The sequence below is a fragment of the Olea europaea genome, chromosome 11 (assembly GCF_002742605.1).
Source record: "Olea europaea var. sylvestris chromosome 11, O_europaea_v1, whole genome shotgun sequence".
In the NCBI taxonomy this organism is placed as follows: domain Eukaryota; kingdom Viridiplantae; phylum Streptophyta; class Magnoliopsida; order Lamiales; family Oleaceae; genus Olea; species Olea europaea.
The window spans coordinates 37,132,385-37,159,039 of record NC_036247.1 but is presented as its reverse complement, the minus strand read 5'-3'; the positions used below and the strand labels follow the sequence as shown (position 1 = coordinate 37,159,039).

The 26,655-nt window shown below is 35.3% G+C and overlaps 1 long non-coding RNA gene and 1 pseudogene across 5 annotated transcripts; both read right to left on the bottom strand.

Moving 5' to 3' along the window:
- Positions 1-2,112: 2,112 nt before the first annotated feature.
- Positions 2,113-6,957, bottom strand: LOC111404288. Of its 5 annotated transcripts, XR_002704685.1 has the most exons (5): positions 6,791-6,957; positions 6,626-6,694; positions 5,910-5,939; positions 3,509-5,724; positions 2,113-2,525 (listed from the first exon to the last, which is right to left on the bottom strand). It is a non-coding gene; the product is annotated as an uncharacterized LOC111404288 (long non-coding RNA). The 5 variants fall into 5 exon arrangements; XR_002704683.1 differs by having other exon boundaries at positions 2,113-5,724; XR_002704684.1 differs by having other exon boundaries at positions 2,113-5,724; positions 6,626-6,683.
- Positions 6,958-8,172: 1,215 nt separating this feature from the next.
- Positions 8,173-26,655, bottom strand: part of LOC111404825 — a 53,434-nt pseudogene continuing 34,951 nt past the window's right edge.

Sequence of the window (26,655 nt, the reverse complement as noted above, 5' to 3'; positions counted from 1 at the left end):
CAATCATGTAAATATGGTATTCGCTGTTAGAAAAAAAGTTTAGGGTACTTGTACAATCAAACTTGACAATAATGGTTAACAATGTTGGCGTTGTCAAAATTCAGGCTATTAATTTAAAAAACAAATTTTGAAATGTATGAATGTGATGTTATCAAGTATGAATTGTCAAATTAGATTGTACACGTAACATGACTCTATTTCTATCTGGACAACCCACCATTGTAAAACTTGAATTGGTCAGTGTCAATACATCTTCCTCAATCTCTAGAACAGTGTGCATTTGTGTAACATCAGTAAGAATGGACCACATTCAATAATTTTCCATTTTGACTATTTCCATAATTCAATAGAGCATAACTAAGTAGCTGACTTTGGGACCTTTTGATATTATGAACTTAAGACACCCGTCTCATTATTTAGCCATTACTGCCACTGCCAGCTCTGACCCAAGATCACCACAGCTCTCCTCAAGCAACCGAAGAGCTCGGGAGGGAGCACGGAAAATGAAAATGTGGCTCAGCTTGCTCTCGCTCACTCTAGGATTTAGGACAATAGTTTACCTGAACTGCTGAGGATAACACTCATAGCCTATAGCTTACTCGAGCTAAGTGTAGACAAAATAATAGGGTGCATAGAAAGTTCCAAGCTTTCGAAGGAGATGAATCACTTATTGAACAAATTTTTTGCTATCTGTACAGATAGCCATAGAGATGCACACGTGGCATGCATTTGTAGGTGGATCAATGTGGCTCAGCTTGCTCTCGCTCACTCTAGGATTTAGGACAATAGTTTACCTGAACTGCTGAGGATAACACTCATAGCCTATCTGTACATAGAAAGTTCCAAGCTTTCGAAGGAGATGAATCACTTATTGAACAAATTTTTTGCCATCTGTACAGATAGCCATAGAGATGCACACGTGGCATGCATTTGTAGGTGGATTTGAAAATTTGTTTTCCAAATTCATCGACAGACGCACTCCTGCTGCTTATACATGTAGCATAACTCATTGAATGGGAAAGCAAACTCCCACCTTGCAGTGAGTTAGAAGAAAAAGAACGAAGCATAGGACCAAAAGGAAGCGATCCTATTCCTTGGTAGGTTGGGCTTGTAATGATTAAGCCTCATAAGTAGTAAAGGCACCAATGGATATTCGGCCAAGCAATATTGCTACTAGTTATTTGACAAGGTACATAAGACAACGGTAAATAACTAAATCTTTGTAGTCCATACGCTAGTACATACAGCCTCCACTCCCCGTCCCTACTCGCTTACAATTATATATTTCAAGAATTGTCTCATTCAAATAATTTTTCTCAAAAGGTAATGTGATTAGCTGTTTTATTGACCATAAAGAGTCATAATTAAGTGTCTAACAATCTTCCCAAGTGTCCAAAATGTTGGCATCATTGCTTTCGTAAATTTTGTTTCGTCAACTAATTAATTAATGTCAACGCAAATAAATTATCTTTATTGCCGTTATTGATTTGGTTGTTCTTTCATAGTCAAAATCTCTTATGAACTCATCTTTGTCATCAATCTGACAACTCAATTCATTTCACTTCGAGTTGAGGAAAACAAAAGAAAATGATGACTCTATTTGTTGAACATCTTGCTTAGACCTATAGAGACAATGGTTCAAAATCTCAATAGAAATGTAAACTTTAGGTAATGCTCAGACATCCCCATGTACTATTGTTATCATCTATTTGCAATTCACAAGGTTGGGGAGTATGCTAACTATCTGGCATACATTAGTTTTCTGTAACAATGAAGCAAATAACAGAAAAGATTAACGTAGTCGAATCGACTGTGAACTTTTGAGTACTTCTCCTAGCTAATAAGTAATAATAAAATGAAAATTAATTGGAAGATGGGCATTTGTATTTCAGCTTCAATCAAACCAATCAAAAATCATAATGAGTTGACTCTACATAATATCACCATTAAACAATGCTTTGTCAGAATTTATCAATTGTCAACTTCATACCATTTTATTAGTACTTCAATAAGTTATACATAATTTTAATAAGAGCTGGCAATAAGATAGATCGAGGACTTTGTTCAATAAGTCAAAATCATCCACCCTAAGTTTCTTGACAAAAGGGCAGGTTAAATGCAGGCATCCAAATTAATGCTCCCTTAAGTCGGTAAGAAGGCTACAAACATGAAACTAATTCTATAAAATTTAGAATATTACACGCCCACATTTACGTATCTGGTGTATGTATAAACACTAGATAATGAGAAATGAGACCGTGCAAAGTTTTCAGAACAACCAATTGCCAGCTCTTTTTCATTGTTCAGCCTGCAAAGTGCTAAACTCTTCCTGCTTAGCCCCATGGGGATAGGTAAGGAAATGCTAGCCTTAGTAATCGTAGATCTATGCACCGATTATACAAGTCAAAATCTGTTGGGTTGTCTTTTGTCAAGTCCCGACCAACCCCGACCCACTACAAGCTGCGATGTGGACGAGCTGTACAGTTCATCAGCCCATGGGTAGGGGACCTCGATTCTGCAAGGGCCTGTATTTAGAAAGTAGGAAGAAAAATGGAAAGTTTATAGGCCAGGTGCCATACCCCTAAAAATATTGAATACCTTAGACATTGCATGTTCTGCGCTAAATGGAATGTTGTCCACCCAATAATTTATTGACACATCACTTTAAATTAACATGTCTAACTTTTCTCTCATTGCCACTTATGCTTAAAAATAGGTGTAAAATGATGTAGCAATGAATTATTGAATGAAGAGCAAGTTGAACAACCAATTTTGGACAGCAAATCTCAACTCGGAATGGAATTGAACGGAATACTACAATTAACAAATTTTTTTACATGTCTCTCTTCGTCATGTCACTTCAGAGTAAATCGTGTTTTGTAAGTTATCTCACAGTGCTCATATGAGTGCGTGAAATAAATACCAGTTACATCAGGCTGATTGTAACATGTAGTTAATTTATTCACGAACTTGAGTATGCAATATTTTAAGGCTCAAGTTCTGTCCCATATACCTGGTCCTTCTGTTAGAGACTGTTCTTTGATACACAAACTGCAAACAATATTATGCAAATTATTATCCGCATTAAGCATGTTAGCCTACATGATTTCAGACAAAGAAATGAGTCCTTAAGTAGGTAACTCAACTAGCCCATAAGCAGTGACATTTTTATTCAATGGTTAAAACCCAAGACAACTTGCAACTGGGCCACACAAGGTTTTAGTTTTCTAGCTAAAAGATGCCACCAGTACTTGCACACAGAAGCACAGGATGATGAGAAGTCCAAAGCCTTCTATATGTGCATTGCTACCTGGACTTAAAGAATTTACTGTTTTAATTACTGCTCTATGCTATATATTTTTTTAAACAGCTACGGTATATAGCATAAAATTACAACCTAATAAATTTTCATTGCTTCCAACTTACAGGATTCAATAAAATGTAGACTAATCAAATGCTTTCACTTAGATACTGACATTAAAAGTTTTAAATTCTGCACATGACCGACCTTTCGCAACATCCACATCAAGCAGTGGAGTTCGTTCTTCTTTGCTTCGGACAGATTTTGTGCAGTTGCTCCAACATTACTCCTGTGATTTTGTGCTTCATGGGAAATTATATGCTTACATACAGAATTGAGATGGTAGAAAGTTTGGCAACACATTAATTATAACCATTTTTCACTTCAACAATAATAATATTTAGAGATTTTTAAATGAATTCAATATGAAGCTCAAGTCTGGAGCATTCACAAGTATAATTGAGACAATGTTACTTCAGTTTACGGGATATATCTATTCTAGCTTCTAGTCAATTTTGGCTCTAATAATGAAACTAATCTGCCAACCATAAATTGCAAAAGTGCTAAAGAAAATGAGGACTACTACTTCTCAGAAAGTAGAGGGTCCAGACTATGTTCTTCTACAAGTTCCTCTACAGTGTCAAGAACAGTTACAGTCTGCAAAAAGACACAAGTCTGGTGAACAGCGAAAATCTTTTCAAGTACAACAATGTTTATTGGGATTTAAAACCTAAAGTCCTCCCATTTTTTATGGTAACTCAAGATCACAAAAAAACCATTTTAGAATTTTGGGAGAGATCATACCTGTGTCTAAGACATATAGACTCAAACTCTTCCTAAAAGATTTGAAAAAGACGAGTCACAGTAACATTTTATTTCTTTGAAATGTCCTAAAATAAAATTTCAAGACCAATTCCTGCAAAGGAATCCTGGTGTTTTTTTCAACAGATATTTTATATTCAGAAGTGATGAACTTGAGACTAAATTTGGTAGTATGACAAAGCTGATTGAAATACATCTGAAGAGATAACTACTATAACTATATTGGATGGAATAAGGCTACTGATATAAGACGCTCATCCAAATCACCCACGAGAGATATTTTAACACGTTATAGCATCACAAGTTTTATCTCAACTAATAGAATGCATGACATGTCCGAAGCACTTTTAGCTAGTGCCATAGTTATACATATTAAAGGAGTTCATTGCACTGGAATGCAGAAGCCTGCACTTCTTTCAAGGCTTCACCTATGAAGATAAATAAATAAGAAAGCTCTTGAGAGAAAGAAGTGCAAAATGGCAAAGATGGCATAAAAAATGGAAAACATTTAAAACAGGAATTAATCAAAGTCATATACACGTGATGTGGCATAGGTGAGACCATCAAATCAAGAAATTATTTGGTCACACATTGGAGAAGGATAATGTGAATTAGGATCGATGGCTTTCAAAAACTACACTAAAAGTAACAGTGACTTGAACGAAGAGAAACTAACTTGTCCAGGTCCATCATCACCAAATTGTGGAACTAGTTGGACTTAAAACAAGGTTTGAATAATCTCTTGCTTACTCTATTGCTCTCAGCAATCATTTTCTGATCACTAGACTTGGATGATCGAATGGGAACAGTTGATAACTTCTTTAAATCTACTTCTCTTATCACAGAATTGATAACACATTGTCACAACTAAAAACAAAAACAGAACAGAACATAGAATGATGTGTTTAGGGATAAATGGACTCCCTCTATCACATTAAAAGAACTTCATTTTGAAGTCCTATCGTTTAAGGAACATGCATCCATTGCGTGTCTTCCAGTTAATTAACATTCATATACTACACCACCATCAAATGAAAAGACTAATTACACTTTATGACCTTATAAAATTTTAACAAAAGAATAGTATAGAGATAATATCAAAATGATTAATCAATATTGTGAAATGATTTTATTTTGAGGCATCCCAAATGGAAAGTGTAGAATAATGATGAGATAGAGGAAATAGTCTAACATTATTCGTCCAGATCAAATACAGCTAAAAATGTCGATAAATTAATTTTGATACACTTCAGATATATTAAATGTCACTATGTGTTCCACTAATTGGATTCATTCTGACTCGTTGTAAAGTAGGTTAGAAATTTTTTCTTCATGTCAATGGACCAGGAAAATAAATTAGTACCACCACAGCTTCAAACTCATGGAAGATACTAAGTTTCAGTTCTTAGCCTAAGCTGCATATCGAGTCAACTTCCAGGCCTGTTTCTCAATGTTACTCTCCTTATTCACTGTTGTTATCTTTCAACGGCACACAATGGTCAAAGTCTAGTGACTTGGTAATGGGATGGCTTAACTCATGGCACACTCGGTCGTTGAAACTAAGGTGAAGAATATCAGAACCACGTAGTAAATGAGGAATGCTGGATTTGTTGGTTAATACAAAAAAAAAGAAAAAAAAAATAAAAAGTTAGTAATAATAGATCAAGAAATAGCAGTATACCCATATATTAACAATACAAAAACCACTGAATTGTTCAATTTATAAATAGTGCAACAATATAATTTCGTGCAAAGAAAGGCTCAACACACAGTGCAAATTGCATACCTCTATATCTTCACGCAAAGAATTGATCACCTGAAAAGTAAAAATGCTTAGTGCTGTGATAGTTCAAATTCAAACAATAGGAGAAAGTTGTATTCGTGTCCGGATGTCTTTAGCTTTTTAAATTTCACTGAGGAGGAAATACCAAGTGCCAAGGATGGCATTTCCTAGTGTTAGGTTCCCATAAATGACTAGGGTCAAAGTACGGAAAAAATCATACAAGGAAGACTTATTCTCCTGTGGTGTCCTCGACAAACAAAAAACGACAAGGTTATAAAATTCTTTCATTTATAACGTTCTTCAACTGAATTATAAATAAATAAATAGAATTCTAAATGCAAACAAACAATAATAAATGCAAGTTACATTACTTTTTAATTTCCTTTATCATATCCATTTCCAAATGAAGCACAAGTTACATCCCAAAGGAAATACTTTTAAGCATCAGATGTCATAACTTGATTATAAGAACCGAAACAGCCTCTAATATCAGTATGACCGTTTCCACTTCGACATGTTTGGCTAAGCTTAAAATTTCATTTATAATTTAAAAAATAAAAAAAATAAAAAAAAAATATAAATTATCTGTGAGAGTATTTTTACCCTTAGCCAAACATGCTCTTTAAAAAGATTTTATATTTAAACAAACGGAAATTTAAAAATAAATAAAAATACAGCCCTAATCGGAAATAATTAAGCAAGCATTGATATATTAGTACCTGAATGAACAGCAGGTGGAGGCCCTGGTGCTTTGCTGCAGTAAAACTCGCAAAAGATCTGCAAAATTCCTGTTAGTTATCAAAGAAAAAAAATGAAAAAAATTGGAAACTGATTCAACTGAATTGAAAACACTGAATCTATTATAATTGAGGAGAAAAATTAACCTCTTTTGGACAGGCGGTTAATAAGGAATGCAAGGCACGTATGATTTCTACAATTCAATTGCCTAGATCCCGGAATTGATGCGTTCATTTCACTATCTTTTTGCATTTTTTTTTCTCGTTTTCTAGTGGGAAAATGAGAAAAGACGAGAAAGAGACAGAGAGAGGCGGGAAATCAATCGACTGTAGTTGGTTTTGGTCCCAATCAAAAAAAATATTACAAGTAAATTTAAAATTTTTCCTTATTTTTAACCCTACATTCTTTATTACTTTATTATTCCAAAATGAAGGGGCTCAAATAGGCTCTGAGTCCCTTTTTGCCTATCGTTATTTTATTTTATTTTTCAAACTCATTTTTAAATATATATTCTCACAATAAAATATTTTACAAGTAAACTCAAAATATTTTTCTACTTTTTAACCATACATTCTTTAAAAATTCATTATTTCAAAACTTATTTTCTCGCTTTAATAATGGACAAACTGAGGCTGATTATGAAGGATAGCTCGGCTCGTTTCACGAGATCGATTTTCAGTGAGAAGAGATGAGTGAAGTTCGACAACCCGCTTACTATCCATATTTTTTTATTTCATTACATAAAATTGTCTTGTTTTTAATCTCATCTTTAAGTTTTATATTTTTCTTTGTATTTTATTAAAAAATATATAAAGCTCGTAAATTGGGTCCACAGGCTGAGCGTGGTCCTTTGGCCAATGGGTGATGTCAAATGGCTCGGCTCGACCATTGTCATCCCTAAACAATTTGAAGAGTAAAACCTTGAATAATCAGTCTTTAATTTTCATTCGAAATTCCTTGGTGTAAATTATCGTGTCCATAAGCAAATAAACACGTACATCTATAGCAGAACAAGTCTATTAAAAATTTGCCTCAAAATCAAATTTAACAAGCTTAAGAAATTCTTGTAATCTGTCATTTAGAAAAAAGGGTACCAAGAACAAGGCAGAAAAATAAATAAATAAAAAATAAAAATAAAAAAGAAGCCTGAAAAGAATGTCAAGTTACATGCATGGAAATAAAGTTTCAAAATTGCAAATTGGCCTGCAATAGAATCCCTCAGCAGTGCAAAACATGCACAAAAAGTGCTATGCGGTTCAAAGAACCCATATCATCTTACACATTCATTGCATTTCTACATGCGCTAAATATTTCCTGCAAAAAGATACAGAGAAGTAACATAAGGTTTTACAGCCACCTAAGGGCGCGGCTTGCTGCACTCCCATCTCAGTCCTCCAAATTTCCCTTGGTGTGAATCATGACTAGACTCATCGGACCAAAATCATCGTCTCTCAGCCAGCTGCTTGAAAAATAATATTTAAATAGATCCCAAATCAAGCAGGATACGAAATATCCATTCAACAAAATTCTAGCCGAGCAAATCCTTGAATAAGATAGGATTCTGACCAGATGGGGTCACACCCACTTGCCTTACAAGTGCATCCTTCTCCAAATATTCTTGAATATTGTGTCCCTTGCTCGGTTGTTTTGTCAGATGTGCTATGGTCGCACTCGAAGACATGTCTGCATAGAGAGACATAAGATCAGGTGCATTAGGCACACCAACTCCACTGGAACTTAGATTGGATGCATCTTGTGTTAGATCGAGAAGACCTTCCAATTGCCTGAGAGGATCTACAGACGGTGCACTAGTAGTAACTGTTGGTTCACCCAAGTCTAGCAGGTCTGGAGGTGGTTGGGATGTTGGTTTTATAATATCAGATGAACTTTGACACGATCCGTCCCGAATCATCCTAGTGGACTCGAAACGTGACGTGCGCCGATGATAGATGTTAACTAGATGTCAAATCTATCACAAAGGCTGACTATGAGTTATTTCAAAAATGTAACAAAATCAAATGCTTATGTAAAATATAATGCGATGGACTCAAAATATTTACTTCGTGTTTCATCAATATGAGTTATAATATTCAACATATCGTTTGACTCTCATTTGAAAATCATTAGGCTCTTTCATCTAAAAATGGTCAATTTCCACCCGTAGGAAAAATCGTGGGAAAATATATGAGTTGAAAACTCAGTGAGTGGAGCAGTTCGAAAATAATTATACTTTTTCAATTTTACATTTCTATCGAAAATGAAGTTCATATCATTTAATAATTCACATGATAACATCATGTAATTATAACCAAAAGTGAAATATTCACATAAGATCGTAAAATATCATCTCAAAATCATAATACGAATATCAGCTGATAACCATGCTATAATCTCATCACATCAAAAGTGCTAGAAAATTCACCAAAAATGTACCCCCTGATCGAAATATATAATCCGCCCCTCGTCATCTCAAAATTATAATATGAATATCAGCTGATAACCATGCTATAATCTCATCACATCAAACGTGCTGGAAAATTCACCAAAAATGTAACCCCTGATTGAAATATATAATCCGCTTCTCGGGCTAAGAACTTTCGCCACGAACCTTTGGCCCCTCTGTGAACGAAAGTTGGTCTCAAAAACCTTTCATAATCAATTCTAGAACACGGCCAAAGCCTCTCTATGAACTATATGTAAACGATCAAGACCAATGTCAGGTTAAGACCCTCCGTGTAGGATAGAACACGACCAAAGTCCCTCTGTGAACTAGAAGAAGTATGTAATCATAGGTACTTTTCTGACTGATCTCAATATTGCATGTCTCACATACCAAACAAATCTCAATATCACATGTCTTACATAGCAAGTCACAAATATGCCATAAATAATCTTTGATATTCCACATGTATCATAATAAAATAGATTTCCATAATAATCATATAATTCGAACACATAATTGCACATACTTTGAAAATATACTTAATTTATAAATATTTTAAAAATATTTTTATTTTTCCACTCACAGTACTATGTTCGCAAAATCATTCCGGTTGGTAAGCTGTTCTGATGTTAGTATCGTCGCCTGAAATACGATATAATTTTTAAACAAACAATTAATTATTTTAAATAATTTCAATAATTAAATAGGCAATACCCAAACTTAATCATTTCACGTTTAAACGATTTCTATAGTCTCTTTAATCATTAAAACTAGTTTTTTTTTTCACTTTACTCAATTTTATAGTTTAGTATACTTAACATCTTCAATAAAATTGAATTTAATCTAACAATCTAATCACTATAAAATCAAACATAACTTGATAATAAATAACTTTTTACTTACCTTTCAAAATTGAGGAATTCAAACATAATAATGTAGACCACTTATTTTCTAATAACATAGGTGAACTTTCCTATTTTTTTCTTCCTCGTCCTTTTTTTTTTTCTTTTTTTCTTTTTCTTCTTCCTCTCTTTTTTCTCTCTTTTTCTCTTGCTTTCGGCTTCTTTTCCAGTGTGTAGTGTGTGTTTTTGTGTAACATTGTGTTTGATAAGTTTTGTGAATATATATCCTTTCCACCGCCTTGTAAAGTTTATTTTATTGGTTTTTTTTTTTTTTTAATATAGCATGATATGTTTGACATTTTTTTTTTTTGAAAGGCATTACAAACTTGCTGCCTTGGCTAAATTATCCTTGTCTGCACCATGATTGTTAGTCTTTAGAGCCTTCTGGCCAGAATGAGATTGTTTTCTGTCGGATTTTGATTCTACTCCTAAAAGAGAAGCGGCCAATTTCTGTTTTTCTGATGAAACCTCAGGTTGCTGCTTCCTTGAATCATAAGAGACATCGTGTACTTTCGACTTTGTACTGCTTGCTGAATCATGTCGAGTCATCCCGTCGTTACTTTTAAAAGTATCACTGCTTGAAGTAGAAGGGGTAGAGGAGAAAGAAGGACGACCCCATTTTTTTTGACACCATCAAGTCGTAACTTGAGTTCTGATGACCCTGAGCTGGAGACCGTTATGGCAGATTTAGCAGGTTGGTGAACTTCTGCAACATAATATGGTTCAGGTACAGGAACAAGTTCAGCTGAGGATGATACTGTTGATGGAAATTTTGGAGGTACTGAGGATTTAGGAAGCTCGTAGGCTTCAAACCTAAGAGCGTGTGTGGAAGATTCATGATCTTGGCTTCTGAGCGTTCATCCTCCAGAATATATGGCTGAGCTCCCTTTTCCAGCAATTCTTCGACATAAGCATCAAGAAACGAAAGGTTTTTGTCAATCTGCAAAGATTACAGATGTTACAAGTATTAATAAAATGAACTTACAGCATGAAAATTGTCAAGTAGCAACTAATATTATCTGAACAATCGCTAATACAAACTCATAATTTTGTATGAACAGAGATATACTACAAGCCATGACGAGAAACTAATATCATACTAATATCATCCTAATATAATCTAGATTATCTCAAAGACTCGTGATTCTTCAATGCATTTTTCAACGAAACAGTAAGACAGTAATTCTTGAATGCCATACTCGATGAAACAATAATTGAAAAGAATAATGCTAATTGTGCTGAAGAGGTGTCTGTTCGCGAAATATTTCTTTCGATTTAAATTACCGCAAGTGTACGGTTCGTTGACAAGTAATAAAATGGATCAATTGAGTCCGAATATCGTCCCACAGAGATTGGTTAATTCAATTTTACTTATTTTAGCCTTAACCGAAACTAATTGAATTGAAGTGAATTTTGGAATCAAAAACCCTAATTTTGGGAGAAATCCCCAAAGTGAAAAACCCTAAATTCAAACCAAACCCTAAATTGGGGGAAATCCCCAAATTGAAAAACCCTAATTTCAAATCAAACCCTAATTACTTAAATTCACTTAACTAATGACTCAATTACGAAATGTTATGAAAAATCGATAAAATATATTGTCAATTTATGAAAATCTATGTAAAACAAATGCACTAAGATCACGAATCCCCATATAATTACCAATTAAACCCTAATTTCACAATTTTGATAATTCAATAAGAATTTATAAATCAATGCTCCTAATTCTATTCAATACTCTTTCTCGAGATGTATTGAACCTATTCTCATAAATCATCAGCCTATATCTCTATGACGGATGCAATTTTACAAGAACGCATATAATATTTTTGTGAGCAATTAAAGATTTACATAGGGCATAGGGGTATATTTCTATCCCCTATCGGACCCTATGATGAATTATATATGTCGAGTCTAATCTAATTTTCTCAAATTCAGAATTAAATCACCAAGTTCACACAAATTAAGTGCACATTACTTGTGGAAATAAGTAAACCAATATAATCCATTCAAATATCCATCAAACTAATAATTCAAAATCATGAAATAGCAAGTTTAATAATAATTACATGGTTCATCGATCACCTAGTTGCAAAAATCTAGCCTATCATGATAAAAATAACGAAAACTAACAAAATATGAATAAAATGCATCACCGGGTTGTCAAGGATTGAAGAAATCTCGTAAATCTCGCATCAATTGCTTGTTCTTGCCTTCAATTCCACTCCAAGATGAATGCTTTCGCCTCCCAAGTCATTCATGCGGCTTCTGGATGTCTTGTTGCTATTTAAACCCGTCCAAATTAGGTTACCAAAGGAGTTGCAATCATATAAGGAAAGTGCAAAATTCGAAAAAATTTATACCTATGCGACCGCATAAGCATTACCTATGCGACCGCATAGGTTTGAGAAAAACGCCCTTTTTCATCCCTGGAGGTTCACTCGCGACCGCATAAGTTTTATACTATGCGGTCGCATAGTATAGCTAGCTTCTAGTTTGATTTATTTTGGTCCTCAAGTTTCATTCCTTCACTCCTTGACCTTCTCTCTTGTTCCTAGTTGCTCCAATGGTCCCTTATAACTTCCAATTGGTGCTTGGCTTGATCAATTGCTTGATGTGTTCATCGGGTCAACTTTCAGATAATTGCAATTTGGTCCCTGAATTTTCTCTTTGCTTCAATTTGGTCCTTTTTCGGCTCTTTTCTCCTGAATTCCACTATTTCCATAGAATTTCCTACATTGCATGAATTTGGCAAAGTTAAGTAACAATTAAATCATTTTACTTGTATTTAATTCATGTTTGGAATGTAAATAAGTGTGCAAAAACACACTTATCAGTGTAAAAAAGAGAGTAATGAAGTTTTTTTGTTTTTTTAAATTTGGTTTAAGAAATTCTATCCCCAATCATATCTTGTCACATCATGTGTATGTAAATAATTATAAACACGTAGCACAACCGAATTTAAAAATGAAATTAATATACCCCGACCATCATATTGAGTGCCAAGTTTGTGGGAGCTTGTGTAAATAGCAAGGTTCTAAAATGCGTAATGCGTGGCAATGCGTTTTGGTCGAGCATCAAGCATTATAAGAATATGCGTGCTTATGCGAAGCATATACGTAATTATGTGTTTTCCAATTTTTAATATTTTAAACTAATAAATAAATAAAATTATGCATTGTTTGAATTTTTATACATATTCTTCATATTTTCAAAAAAGAAAAAAAAATACTCAAAATTATAAATACTACAATAAGACAACAACTTCAGATTTATATATATTTTTCAAAATTTCAACAAAAACATATTACTCAAAATCATAAATACGGTTATTTGGTAATTAATTCCTACAATTAAATTAAACAAAAATATTGACTTAAAAAATTCTAAATCCTAACTAACTCTTTATCAAATTCCAATTCAATATCCTTTTTTTCATCCAAGTCATTTTTCGTGTCATCCGATACAAATCATTTTCATCATCCTCCCTCATTTCAAATCAAGAATTTATATTATCTCTTGTAAATGGTAATATATTATTGTCAACTTACTCCTCAGCATCACAACCATCAACAATCAAATCACTTGCTAATAAAGTTTCTAATTTATCCTTCATCTTTATTCTGTTCATCAACCTTGCATTAAAATTGGACATAAACTAGATTTTTCATCCTTGTGGCATATATGCGGTTCCTCTTCTTGGTGTGTAACTATATAAGGAAGTTGGAAAAGTTTAGTATGCTAATTTTAATTATCAAACAACTACTAAAGTAATAACCAAAATGCATCAATGTAATTATGTAATTAGTACGTACTCCTTCAAAGACACTCCAATTTTGGAGAATAAGCATGCATATGCGGTCAACGAAATGAGTTAACCGTATTATCTCGCGCATACCCCATATGTGACGCGTTTCGAAAAAGTATCAAGAATATGCGTGCATATGCAAAGCATATGCGTGCATTTTAGAACACTGGTAAATAGGGCTACATACAAAATATTTATTATTTTTTTATCTTTTTGATAATATCATTTATTCACTGGGTAAATTTAAGGGAGGATACAACTTTTTAGCATTTTGTCTTCCAAAATATAACTGAAATATAGCAAAGGGAACAATGAAGTGATTGACACAGTGGGCCAACTCAAGAAAGAACGATAACAACCAACTTGTAAATTAGATATTAGATTTAAAAGGTTCTGGATCTTCCTCTGAGCCCACAAATGGTGGTGATACATGCTTTTCCGACTCTAATATTTACCATCCTGCTACCAGTTTTGCCAGTACTAACATTATAGCAAGCTGGAGAAATAGATCTTCACGGCTTAATTTCAATGAAGAGGCTTGCTCAGATCGTGAGAGTCGTAGCCCTACAGCTAGGATGCAAGCAAACTTGGATTCCTGAAATGTGTTCTTCCTGTATTTCTAATCAAGCCATTTCAAAATGTTGACTGCTAGGGCTTATTGTTCTTGTAATTATATTTTCCTTCTCTCTTCCTATTTCATTTCCCAAAAAAGCAAGCAAAAATCCCCTCACTAGAGAAACTGTATTGAAGATTTAAAATTGCCCTTTCTTGAGCACGAGGAACTATCTGTCTCTAGCAATCTCCTTTATAGCAGTGTCTTCCTGAGCTACAGAAACTGTGAAGGGGCACAAAAAACACTGACAATATTTGCCACTTTTTATGATTGGGATAATCGATATGAGAGTCTTGCAAAAGAAATCAAGTTTCAACTCAACTATGCTAAAATTTCCCTAACTTACAGAGATTTAGGAGCACATCAGGCCAAAATTAAATGGAAAGAGGTAGCACATTAAATGCATGTTTGGGAGGGGATTAAATTATTATCTAAGTTGATCGAACATATTTTGTATCCACTTCATACTTAATATCCAGACAATCATTAGGATCCACAACTTACAATCACTTAAATTTTAATTTAATCACTTCTCAAACATGCACTAGGTACGTAAAAATCTGACTAACTAATAAAAATGCAGAAGTATATGGCAAATATCACTAGAAAGCAAGCAGAAAGAATATATATCCTCCTTTCCGTATTGATCACTAATTAAGATGTCTCTATCAGCAATACAAAAGAGTGTATTATTACCGCAATCATATTCCGAAAATGAAGTAAATATAACCAGATTTACTCTAATTCTCTAAAGATGAATATCACCTCAATGTCTTCACAATTTGCATCCATTAGCATAATATTCTCAACAGCACGAGCATCCAAGCCAATGATTGCTTGAAGTTCATAAGCACGCTGCTGCAGATACGTTGAGTGGGATGCTAATAATTCTTCAATCAGGAATTGACACTGCAGCAAGCAAGAAGGTAGCCAGACAAAAAATTCATATTTTTCTACTAATTAATATTTGTCTAAGGCAAAAACAAGCATGAAAATAGTAGTTCCTACTAAAGAAATTTAATTTAGGTACCCATGGGAAAGGGAAACAGATTCAATTACCAATGAACGAAATTTTCAGTTAAATTGTGAAAGAAATGATATTTTTCATACTGTTTATCACTCATAGTGTTGAACCACGAGGGTAAGTGGCATAACAAAGGCGAGAAGAGAATGACAGTATCTACTAACAAGATGTCGAGTATACTGGTTACTTTTCTCTTTATATGTTATTTAATTAATACTACACGGTGAACAAAAAACAAATTATCTTATTTTTCATGATAATAATAGTATCATTACTGCTTATATTATTTTTTATGTAGATAATAATAATAAAAACAATGAATTTTCTTAAACAACAATATTGTATCTCTCTTATCATTTTTCCAAAACAGAATGTGGAGGCTTAAAATGTTAATGCATGTCCCACGAAAGCAAATTGTAAAAGCGTAATCGTTAATTCAAATTTTCTAATGCCTAATGAAGATGCTAATAAATTCAGATAGGGACATGCCTAATTTACACCAAAAGCATGCGACAAAAGCATGTCCTATGGAAAAGTAACAAAATCATGTCCTAAGGCAAAGAAAAAAGTCAACTCATAATAATAAACAAAGAACTCAGGTTTACATGAGAAAATATGTGCAATTAAAGTATATGTTCCCAATTATCAGGAGTAGAAACAAGGACGTCAGATTGGCATGCCAAAGCAGACCCAAATATAGTTTAAACTTCCTACCTCAGGTAGCATGTCCACTTTTCTCCCAGCACCTATTTCAAATGAATATATCTTCATTAGCGATGTTACCGCATATGCCTTCAAAATAAGCAGGACAACTATCACCAAAGCATACTTACAGAAACCGTTCAGTACAATGACAATCGAATCTCATTTCTCCACTTAAGCTCGTACACTATGGTGATTCAGAGTATGCATGGCAAAGCACGTTCAATTGAATAGGCATTGCACTTAGTTGTAAGATTGCTTTTAAACGATTAAGCCTCTGTTTGGTAAAAATTTATAAACAAATTTACAATAGATAAAATAAGTGGTGGATTGCACTTGTGAGTCCATTGAAATATATGGTTGAAAATGAAGTTTTACCATTTATAAATAATTTATAAATTTTGCCAAACAGATGCTAAAATATGTTGTCAAAACGCACTGCAGCCAAAAGCTACTCGTAAATTCACTCCCTACAATGAAGAGAGTTTCACTTTTTATATGTAGACCACTGCAGTCTCCATTGATAGTCAATATTGCTATTAAACTTTAAAAACTGCACCATTTTAAACATGTTTTATGGGTTGACCATCCCAGATAAATAAGTGTTGGTAGGGGCGGAGCCCCATTAGGTCCAGTGCGGGCATCTACTTTTGGGCTCCACTAGGCCCAATATATATATATATATATATATATTATTTATCATTTATTTTTTTATTTTTTTTGTTAAAGTCTGGTTCAATCAAAAAAGCCCAATTGCCCCAGCCCATGACCCGTTTATTAACCCAAACCCGATTTCGTTCAAATCAAAACCACCCGATTTCATTCAAATCAAAACCAAACCCTTGCCGAGCTTGAATCGCGTCTTTGTCGACCAGCTGACCCTCACTGCTTCTCGCAATCTCGCTAGTCGCCACTCCAACTCGCAGTCCCCAGCTTTTAGACTGTAATTCCCGTCCACCGCCAACTGCCGCTACACTGCCTGCCAGCCCAAGCTGCCCAACGAAAGAAGAAGAATTGATACTGTCATACTAATTCACTAGAGTTTGGAGTCTGGAGAAGCCCGAAGCGGCCGAAGCCCAGAAGAACGAAGAAGGTGATTTCTATTTCTATTTAATTTTCAATTTCAACTTCCAATTTCTTGTAGCAAAATTGCACACTATATGAAAAACACATACCCAAATCGTGCCTGCTATTTTGTGATTTCCAATTGGGAATTTTCAGTGAGACAAACAGGATTTTTGGATTATTTCTTGTTATAATATATACATGTGTATAATGGGATGATGACATTCTTGCTTAAGCTCCGTTTCAGAGAAAGAAAGTTATTGATATGTTCTTTAAACTTGAATTAGGGTGTCCAAACTTATCAACACTCCCATAGTCTATAGATACATTTGTCTCAAAGGTAATCAAGGTGAATTACAAGATAATCCTGGAAGATATATAAGATCAATTCACATGGCTTTCCAAAACGACAATTTGGAGTAACAATTAGACGATTCAATCTTTCGTGGTTTAAAGAGTTCGGTAGTTGGTTGGAGTACAATGTAGAGAAGGATGCTGCTTATTGTTTGTATCGTTATCTTTTCAGAACAAGTTCTGAAAAGCAAGGTAGAGGTAAGTCTTTTGTTGCCGAAGGTTTTACATATTGGAAAGATAAAAAAAGGCTTCATACTTATGTTGGACTTCATGATAGTGCACATCATCAAGCTCACATTAAGTGTGAAGTGTTGATGAATCAAGAGCAACACATTCAATCGGTTTTCTACAAACAGTAGAACAAGCAAGAAATGCATATGTTACACATCTTAATGCATCCATTGATTGTGTTCGAGTTCTTTTGCGACAAGGGCACTCATTTCGAGGTCATGATGAATCTGAGGATTCTCTCAATCCAGGTAACTTCTTAGTGCAATTGCAATTTTTGGCTACTCATAATGAAGTTATTAATGCCATCACATTGGGAATGCTCCTCACAATTGCAAATTGACATCACCTGATGTTCAAAGGATATAGTAAATACTTGTGCTATTGAAACGATCAATGTTATTATCAAAGATGTTGGCGATTCACTATTTTCTATTCTAGTTGATGAATCTTGTGATGTGTCAATGAAGGAGCAAATGTCTATTGTTTTATGTTATGTAGACAATAGTGGGCATATCAATGAACGCTTCATAGGGATTGAACATGTTACAAGTACCACGGCTCTATCACTTAAGGCTGCAAGTGATAAGGTATTTTCTAGATATAATTTGAGCATGTCTAGATTGAGAGGACAAGGTTATGATGGAGCAAGTAATATGCAAGATAAGTTTAATGGTCTGAAAACACTCATTTTGAAGGAGAGTCCATGTGCCTTTTACATTCATTGTTTTGCTCATCAACTCCAACTTGCGCTTGTGGTTGTGGCAAAGAAGAACATCCCTATTACTAACTTCTTTCGTGTGGTTGGGAACGTGATAAATACTGTTGGAGCATCTTCTAAACGTTGTGATCTTTTTCGAGAAAAATAATTAGACTTTATTTTTGAGGCATTGGAAAAAGGTGAGATTTTAAGTGGACGGGGACTTAATCAAGAAACGACCATTCAGCGCTCTGGTGATACACGATGGAGTTCACATTATAATTCTTTGGTCAGCTTGCTTACCATGTTCTCTTCTATTTTAGATGTACTTGCAATGATTGTTGTAGATGAATCTTGTTCTTGTGATCAAAGATCTGATGCAACAAATTTATTGAAGTCGATACAAAGATTTGATTTTGCATTTAATCTACAGTTGATGAGAAGTGTGTTGGGGATGTCAAATGATCTGTCAAAGGCATTGCAAAGGAAAGATCAAGATATTTTGAATGCAATGCAATTAGTGAGATTGTACAAATGACGACTCCAAATAATGAGAGACGAAGGGTGGGACTCCTTTTTGGAAGAAGTATATTCTTTTTGTCAACAACATTACATTCATGTACCCAACATAGATGATATGTTTGTACACCTTGCAATTCATGGTCGCTCTCAGCATAAATATCCAGAAATTACAAATTTACATCATTATCGAGTAGATTTGTTCTACTCTGTCATCGATTTACAACTTTAAGAATTGAATGATCGTTTCTCGGAGGTAAATACAGAGTTACTCCTTTGTGTAGCTTGTTTATGCCCACAAGATTCATTTTCTTCTTTTGACAAGAAAAGCTTGATTAGACTTGCTGAGTTTTATCCATTAGATTTCTCTGTAGTAGATGTCATTGTACTTAGCGATCAACTTGAGACTTAAATTTTTGACATGCACTCTAACAAAGAGTTGAAAGGGTTGAATGACCTTGGTGATCTTGCGGAGAAGTTAGTTCTGACAAAGAAAGATAAAGTATATCCATTGGTTTACAGACTTTTGACTTTAGAATTGATTTTACCAGTTGCTACCGCTACTGTGGAGAGAGTCTTTTCTGCAATGAGCATCGTAAAGAATAGATTGCGCAATCGGATGGGTGATCAGTGGATGAATGATAGCACTATTGTTTATGTATATCAAAATATGAAAACTTGCAAGGAAAAAGTTTAATATATAAATTATATCGTTTTTAGTATTGTTGTAATATTGTTTTATTTTTTTATCATCATTAAATCTATGACCAAATCCTCGAAGTTCAACGGTGAAAAATGTTGCTTGCACTGAACACAAATCCTGGCTCTGCCCCTGTGTGTTGAATCACTCAATTGGCATAATTAAAATAAAAAGCGTACTTTAACAGTGTCATCAGTAGAGTGTGCCTCTGCTGCACATAACTTCCCAATGATATATGAGGCGGGATATTTCCCATCTGCAATTCCATATTCGCCCAAGACCCAGCAAATGACCTGCAATGCAGTACTAGGTAAAAAAAAAAATTTATCAGTAAATATAAATTTCTATAGACCAAAACTCATATACAAATACTCTGGGCATACCGTGTTACCCTATCTACCGACGAATATTTGGAAGAAGAATGATTTGTTGCTAATTGTCAGGGATTATATCTTTAATTTATTTAGTTTCCTTTTAGATCAAATAACTGTAAATATATATACAATACATAACACAATGTAAAAGAGGTTTTTTGGACAGAAATTTCAAGCAATTTGTTCGACCTTTTTGTCATGGTATCAGAGCTAGGGTTCTAAGCTCTTACATGCTGTGAATCTCACCTCGTTCGGTGTATTGGGGACCATCATCGGTGCCTTTCTGGGAGATCTCCATTTCAGGTGTTGGGCATGTGGGTTCGGTCGCCCTTCTACATATTTCAGGTTCGATTGTCTTTTGCGTTCGGTCGCCGATTGTCTTCTATGTATTTTCAGTTTCTCTCGAAGTTTCAGCAGGTTTTGCCTTCGTTTCTTGGGTGTATCGTGTAGGTGCCTGGTGCGTTTCTTGTAGTTGGACTGTGGTGGTTGATTAATTGCTATCTATGGCTCTGTGTTCAGTTCTGGCTCGTTAATTTATTTCAGTTTCAACACGTGGTTTTTTTTTTTTGGTCTGGGTTCTTCATTTGGTTGAATAATTTATTCATTATGTCAGTTGATAAGTTAGACTCATTTATTATCCGCTTCAATGGAAAAAATTATTCGGCTTGGGAATTCCAATTATCTGTGAAAGGAAAAGAGTTGTGGGGACATCTTGATGGTAGTGATCCCGCTCCTAAAGATGTTGAGGCTTGGTCGAATTGGGAAATTAAGGATGCTCAAGTTATGACTTGGATCCTTAGTTCAGTCGAACAGTACCTTATTCTCAATCTGAGACCTTACAAAACTATTGCTGCTATGTGGGATTACATTAGTAAGGTTTACAAACAAGACAACACACCTCGACGATTTCAATTGGAGTATCAGATGGCTAATTTTATACAAGGAAATCTTTCAATTGAAGAATACTTTTCAGGTTTTCCAAATCTTTGGATTGAATATTCAGATATAGTTTATGCTAATGTTCCCGTGGCGGCCCTATTTGCTGTTCAAACAGTGCATGAGACAAGCAAGAGGGATCAATTCTTGATAAAGCTACGTCCCGAATTTGAGGTTGCACGGTCCAATCTGATTAATCGTCAACATGTACCATCTCTAGATACTTGCTTGGGTGAACTTCTTTGTGAGGAGCAACGTCTAGTTACTCAGGCTGCCATGGAGCATAGGGATACTATCAGTGCTCCTGTGGCTTATGTAGCACAAGGAAGGAATAAGGGTCGTGACATGCGTGTTATCCAGTGCTATAATTGTAAAGCCTTTGGTCACATTTCTTGGGATTGTCCTAAGAAATACTGTAACTATTGCAAGAAATAAGGTCATCACATATCTATTTGTCCCATTCGGCCAGAAAAGAGGCATACTACTGCCTATCATGCCTCCACTAGTACCTCTAGCTTTGCAGCATTGCCTACTGCTTCGCACGTTGTTCCAAATCCTGCTTCTGCATCCACCCTCACCCCTGAAATGGTACAACAAATGATCAATTCTGCTTTCTCTGCCTTTGGACTATCGGGTACTCATAAAACTTCGTCTAAACCATGGTTCTTCGACTCTAGAGCTTCTAATCATATGGCCAACACTGTTATTCCTCTTTCCAATGTGAAAGAATACGATGGGAATCTAAAAATTCATACTGCTAATGCTAGTTCTCTGCCTATCAATGCTGTTGGTGATCTTTCAGATTCCTTAACTAATGTTTTTGTGTCTCCCAATCTTTCTACAAATTTACTTTCTGTTGGTCAATTAGTTGATAGTAATTATAATGTTCATTTCTCTCATTCTGGTTGTGTTGTGCAGGATCCAGTGTCGGGGAAGATGATTGCGAAGGGGCCTAAAGTGGGACGACTCTTTCCCTTGCATATTTCTCCTTTTCCTAGTTCTCCTTTACTTTCATTTGCATGTAATACCATTAGTACTGATAATAAATTGTGGCACAAACGTTTAGGCCACCCAAACTCAGATATTCTTCGCACTTTATTTAATTCTAATTTATTGGGTAATAAAACATGTTCGTCTGAACTTTCTTTTGATTGCACTACATGCAAACTTGGCAAAAGTAAAACTCTACCTTTTCCCTCTCATGGATCTCGTGCCTCACAATGTTTTGATATTATTCATAGTGATGTTTGGGGGATTTCACCTATTATTTCTCATGCACGTTATAAGTACTTTATTACATTTATTGATGACTTCAGTCGTTTTACTTGGGTTTATTTTCTAAGAGCCAAATTAGAAGTCTTTTCAGTCTTTAAGCGTTTCTTGGCTCTTGTTGAGACTTAATTTTCTAGCCTCATTAAGATCTTGCGATCTGATTTTAGGGGAGAATATATGTCCAATGAGTTTCAGAACTTTCTCCAAAGTAAGGGTATCATCTCTCAGCATTCTTGTCCTTCGACACTACAGCAAAACGGTGTTGTTGAAAGAAAGAATCGTCACCTCCTGGATATGGTAAGAACACTCTTACTTGAATCATCAGTACCTTCTCGATTCTGGTGTGAAGCACTTTTCACTTCGGTTCATTCAATTAATCGTTTACCATTTCCTATTTTAAATCATGTTTCTCCATTCTTTAAGATGTTTGGATATTTACCTTCCTATTCTGATCTGCATACATTTGGTTGTGTTTGTTTTGTACATCTTCCTGCTCATAAGCGACATAAACTTACTGCTCAGTCTGTTAAATGTGCTTTCCTTGGTTATACTGTCTCTCAAAAAGGTTATATTTGCTATGATTCTCATGCTAAACGTATCCGCATTTCTAGGAATGTGGTTTTCTTTGAAAACCAATATTTTTTTCTGTCTCATTCTGAGCTACCCCCTACATCTTCATATATCCTGCCTAGCTTCTCTGATTCCCCAGATGTTATAGCAAGATTTAAGCCAGGACTTGTGTATGAATGATGTAATCATGGGTCTGATCCTCCTGCTGATGTGCCCTCTCCTGATCTCGAACCTACACCTAATCCTCCTATGGTTCCCATCTGTCTTCGTCGGTCTACTCGTCATTCTCGCCCACCCAATCAGTATGGTTTCTCATCTCCTGTTTCTCTTGTAGTTACTTTATCTGCTATTTCCATTCCCACTTGTTACAAATAGGCCATGGAACATGAGTGTTGGCAAAAGACAATGCAAGCAGAACTTCAGGCCCTTGAGGAGAATCACACTTGGGACATTGCACCTTGTCCTCCTACTGTGAAACCTATTGGGAGCAAATGGGTTTTCTCTGTGAAACTTCGTTCTGACAGCTCCTTGGATCGGTACAAAGCTCGTCTTGTAACTCTGGGTAACAGACAGGAATATGGGGTTGACTATGAGGAGACATTTGCTCCTGTCGCCAAAATGACCACAGTCGAGACAATCCTAGCTATTGCTGCCTCGCAGTCATGGAAGCTACATCAGTTGGATGGGAAGAATGCCTTTCTTCACAGCGATCTTTACGAAGAGATTTCTATGAAGCTCCATTCTGGTATGACTACTTCATCTCTTCATGATGTTTGTAGATTACGACGTTCTCAAGCAGGCTCCCTGGGCTTGGTTTGAGAAGTTTCGTAGCACACTCATTACCTTTAGTTTTGTACAAAGTCAGTATGATTCTTCTCTCTTCTTCCACAAGTCTATCTCTAGTATTGTACTTCTCTTGGTTTATGTGGATGTACCATTATTACTGGCACTGACTGTGGTTTTATTTCAAAGCTTCAAAAGTTATTACATGCAACTTTTCACATGAAAGATCTCGGCCAACTCACATACTTCTTAGGACTCGAAGTTCATCATCAGCCCAATGGTATTTTCTTAAACCAACATAAGTATATTCAGAATCTTATTGCGTTAGCTGGGTTGGAGAAGTCTTCTTCTGTAGATACTCCTATGGAAGTCAATGTAAAGTATCGGAAAGATGAAGGGGATTTTCTAGACGATCCTACTCTATATCGTTACCTCGTTGGGAGTCTCATCTATTTGACTACCACTCACCCAGATATCTCTTATGCCGTTCATCAGGTCAGCCAGTTTATGTCTTCACCTCGGCATCTTCATCTTGCGGCTGTTTGTCATATTATTCGCTATATTCGTGGATCATCCACTCGTGGGTTATTTTTTCCTCAAGGGTCGTCTCTTCAGCTTTTTGCCTACAGTGATGTTGATTGGGCTGGTGTCCGAATACACGTCGTTCCACTACGGGCTGGCGTATGTTTTTGGGTGATGCTTTAATCTTTTGGAAATGTAAGAAATAGGATCGCATCTCTAAATCTACTAAGGTGGAGTATCGTGCTATGTCTACAGCTTGTTCTGAGATTATTTGGTTACGAGGTCTTCTAGAGGAGCTTGGGTTTTCTCAAGATAATCCTACTCCTCTTCATGTTGACAACACAAGTGCTATTCAGATTGCAAATAATCCCTTATTTCATGAATGTACGAAGCATATTGAAGTTGATTGTCATTTTATTCGTGATACTTTGATGGATAGGGTGATATCTCTTCCCTACATTTCTTCTAATCTCCAAGTGGCAGATATCTTCACCAAAGCATTGACTCGACTACGACATCATTTCCTTGTTGGCAAATTGTTGTTGGTTACAGCATCAATTTGAGGGGGGGTGTTACCATATATACCGGCGAATATTTGGAAGAATAAAGATTTGTTGCTAATTGTCAGGGATTGTATCTTTAATTTATTTAGTTTCCTTTTAGATCAAATAACTGTAAATATATATACAATACACAACACAATGTAAAGGAGGTTTTTTGGACAGAAATTTCACGCAAATTTGTTTGGCCTTTTTGTCATACCCGGGCTAAACAAGAACAAAAAATGTATTAACGCTAAGATCTAAAGACCTAATGCTAGAGACTCAAAATGAATCAAAACATGAGGATACAATAATGTTATGGAATTATCAATTTAGGTTTATATTTATTCTTTACATATACAACACATGTATATATGGTAGGTGCATAAGTTTAGAACTTTTCTTATTTTGATAGGATTGTTTCCTTATGAGAAACATCCACTTTATGTATATATATGTAACCCACGTTCATGAATTAATATGTGGAATAAGTTAATTTCTCTAAAATCAACATGATATCAGAGCAAGGTTCTCGAAATTAGGGTTCGTGAGTTTTTTTTGAGAAAAAAATGTTGGGTGGCTGTTCTCGGTGGTAGAACTTACCGGTACTACTTCTTGGTGATTGCAGTGGTGAACTGCAACAGGCTGTGATTGGTCATCATGTGATTTAGACTTGGGCTCCTTCTGGTTCAACATTCTGGTCCTCTCCGGTGTAAGTATCCGTGCCTCGAGTTGTAGGTGCATGCGGTGACCAGTAACGAAGGTCGTGCGAGAGAGACCTTCTAGCTTCATCGTCTTCTCCTCCATCGTTGTTTGTCCTCTCCTTCCAGTGGTGAGTCGAGTGCGGTCGATTGGTTTTTTGGGCTGGAGACTGACTACCTAATTTTGGCCAAATTGATTGGGCTTTGGCGGGTCAGCTTTAGTGGGTCAATTTTATCTTGGCTTGAATTGATCTATTTTGATTGGGCTACCTTTAATATTAAATTAAGTTGCTTTGGAATTTTTGTTCTTTTGAGCTATTTTCTGTCGTGTACCCTTTGGTCATCTGTTAATCATGGTTGATCGTGATATGAAAATGGTGAATGAAATCACAGTAACCCCATCCTCAAAAATCACAGAAAGAAAGTTAACGAACAGTAGAATTATGCTCAATGGAAGAGAAATGTTCGTAGGTATGTGTCCAGTTTAGATTTGAGCGATTACTTAACTGATAATCCACCTCACATTCTGATACTAATCCTGGGATTCGAAAAAAATGATTGATGGAGGATGATAAACTCTTTAATCAGATTCAAAATACTCTCGACCCGATAGTGGATGATGTTATTAATCATTGTGATACTGTGAAAGAATTGTGGGACTATCTAGAGTTTATGTATGCTCGTAAACATGATGTATCGCATGTTCATGAACTAATGCTGAAAATTTATCGGGCTAAGTAAAAGGGGCGAAATCTGTTTCAATATTATATTGAAGTAAAATAAGCATTTGAAGAAAAGTGAGCTATGTTTCCTATTACTGGTGATGTGAAAAAGATGCAAGAACAAGAAGAGCATATTGTGGTCTAATGTTTTCTTACAGGATTGGGTCCTGAATATGAGGTCGCTCGTACTCAATTACTTACCAGCGAGGCATTACCTTCGTTGAGTGATATATATGCTCGTCTCCTTCGGGTATGCAAGGACAATGACAAGGAGCAAGGTATAGTACCAAATGAGACGGTAGCTTTAGTTGGCACAACTTCAAATTTAAATAACAATTACAATAATAAAGGAGGACGTAGTCGAGATAAAATTTCTAGCGGTGGTTCTCGTGGTTGTTATCATTGTGGAGAGCAATGACATATTAGAAAGAACTGTTGGAAATTGAATGGTAAACCAGCAAAGAACACAAGTCAGACTCCCATGAGAAAGTTTGCAAATGTTGCCGCTCAGGATGGTCTTTTACCTACACC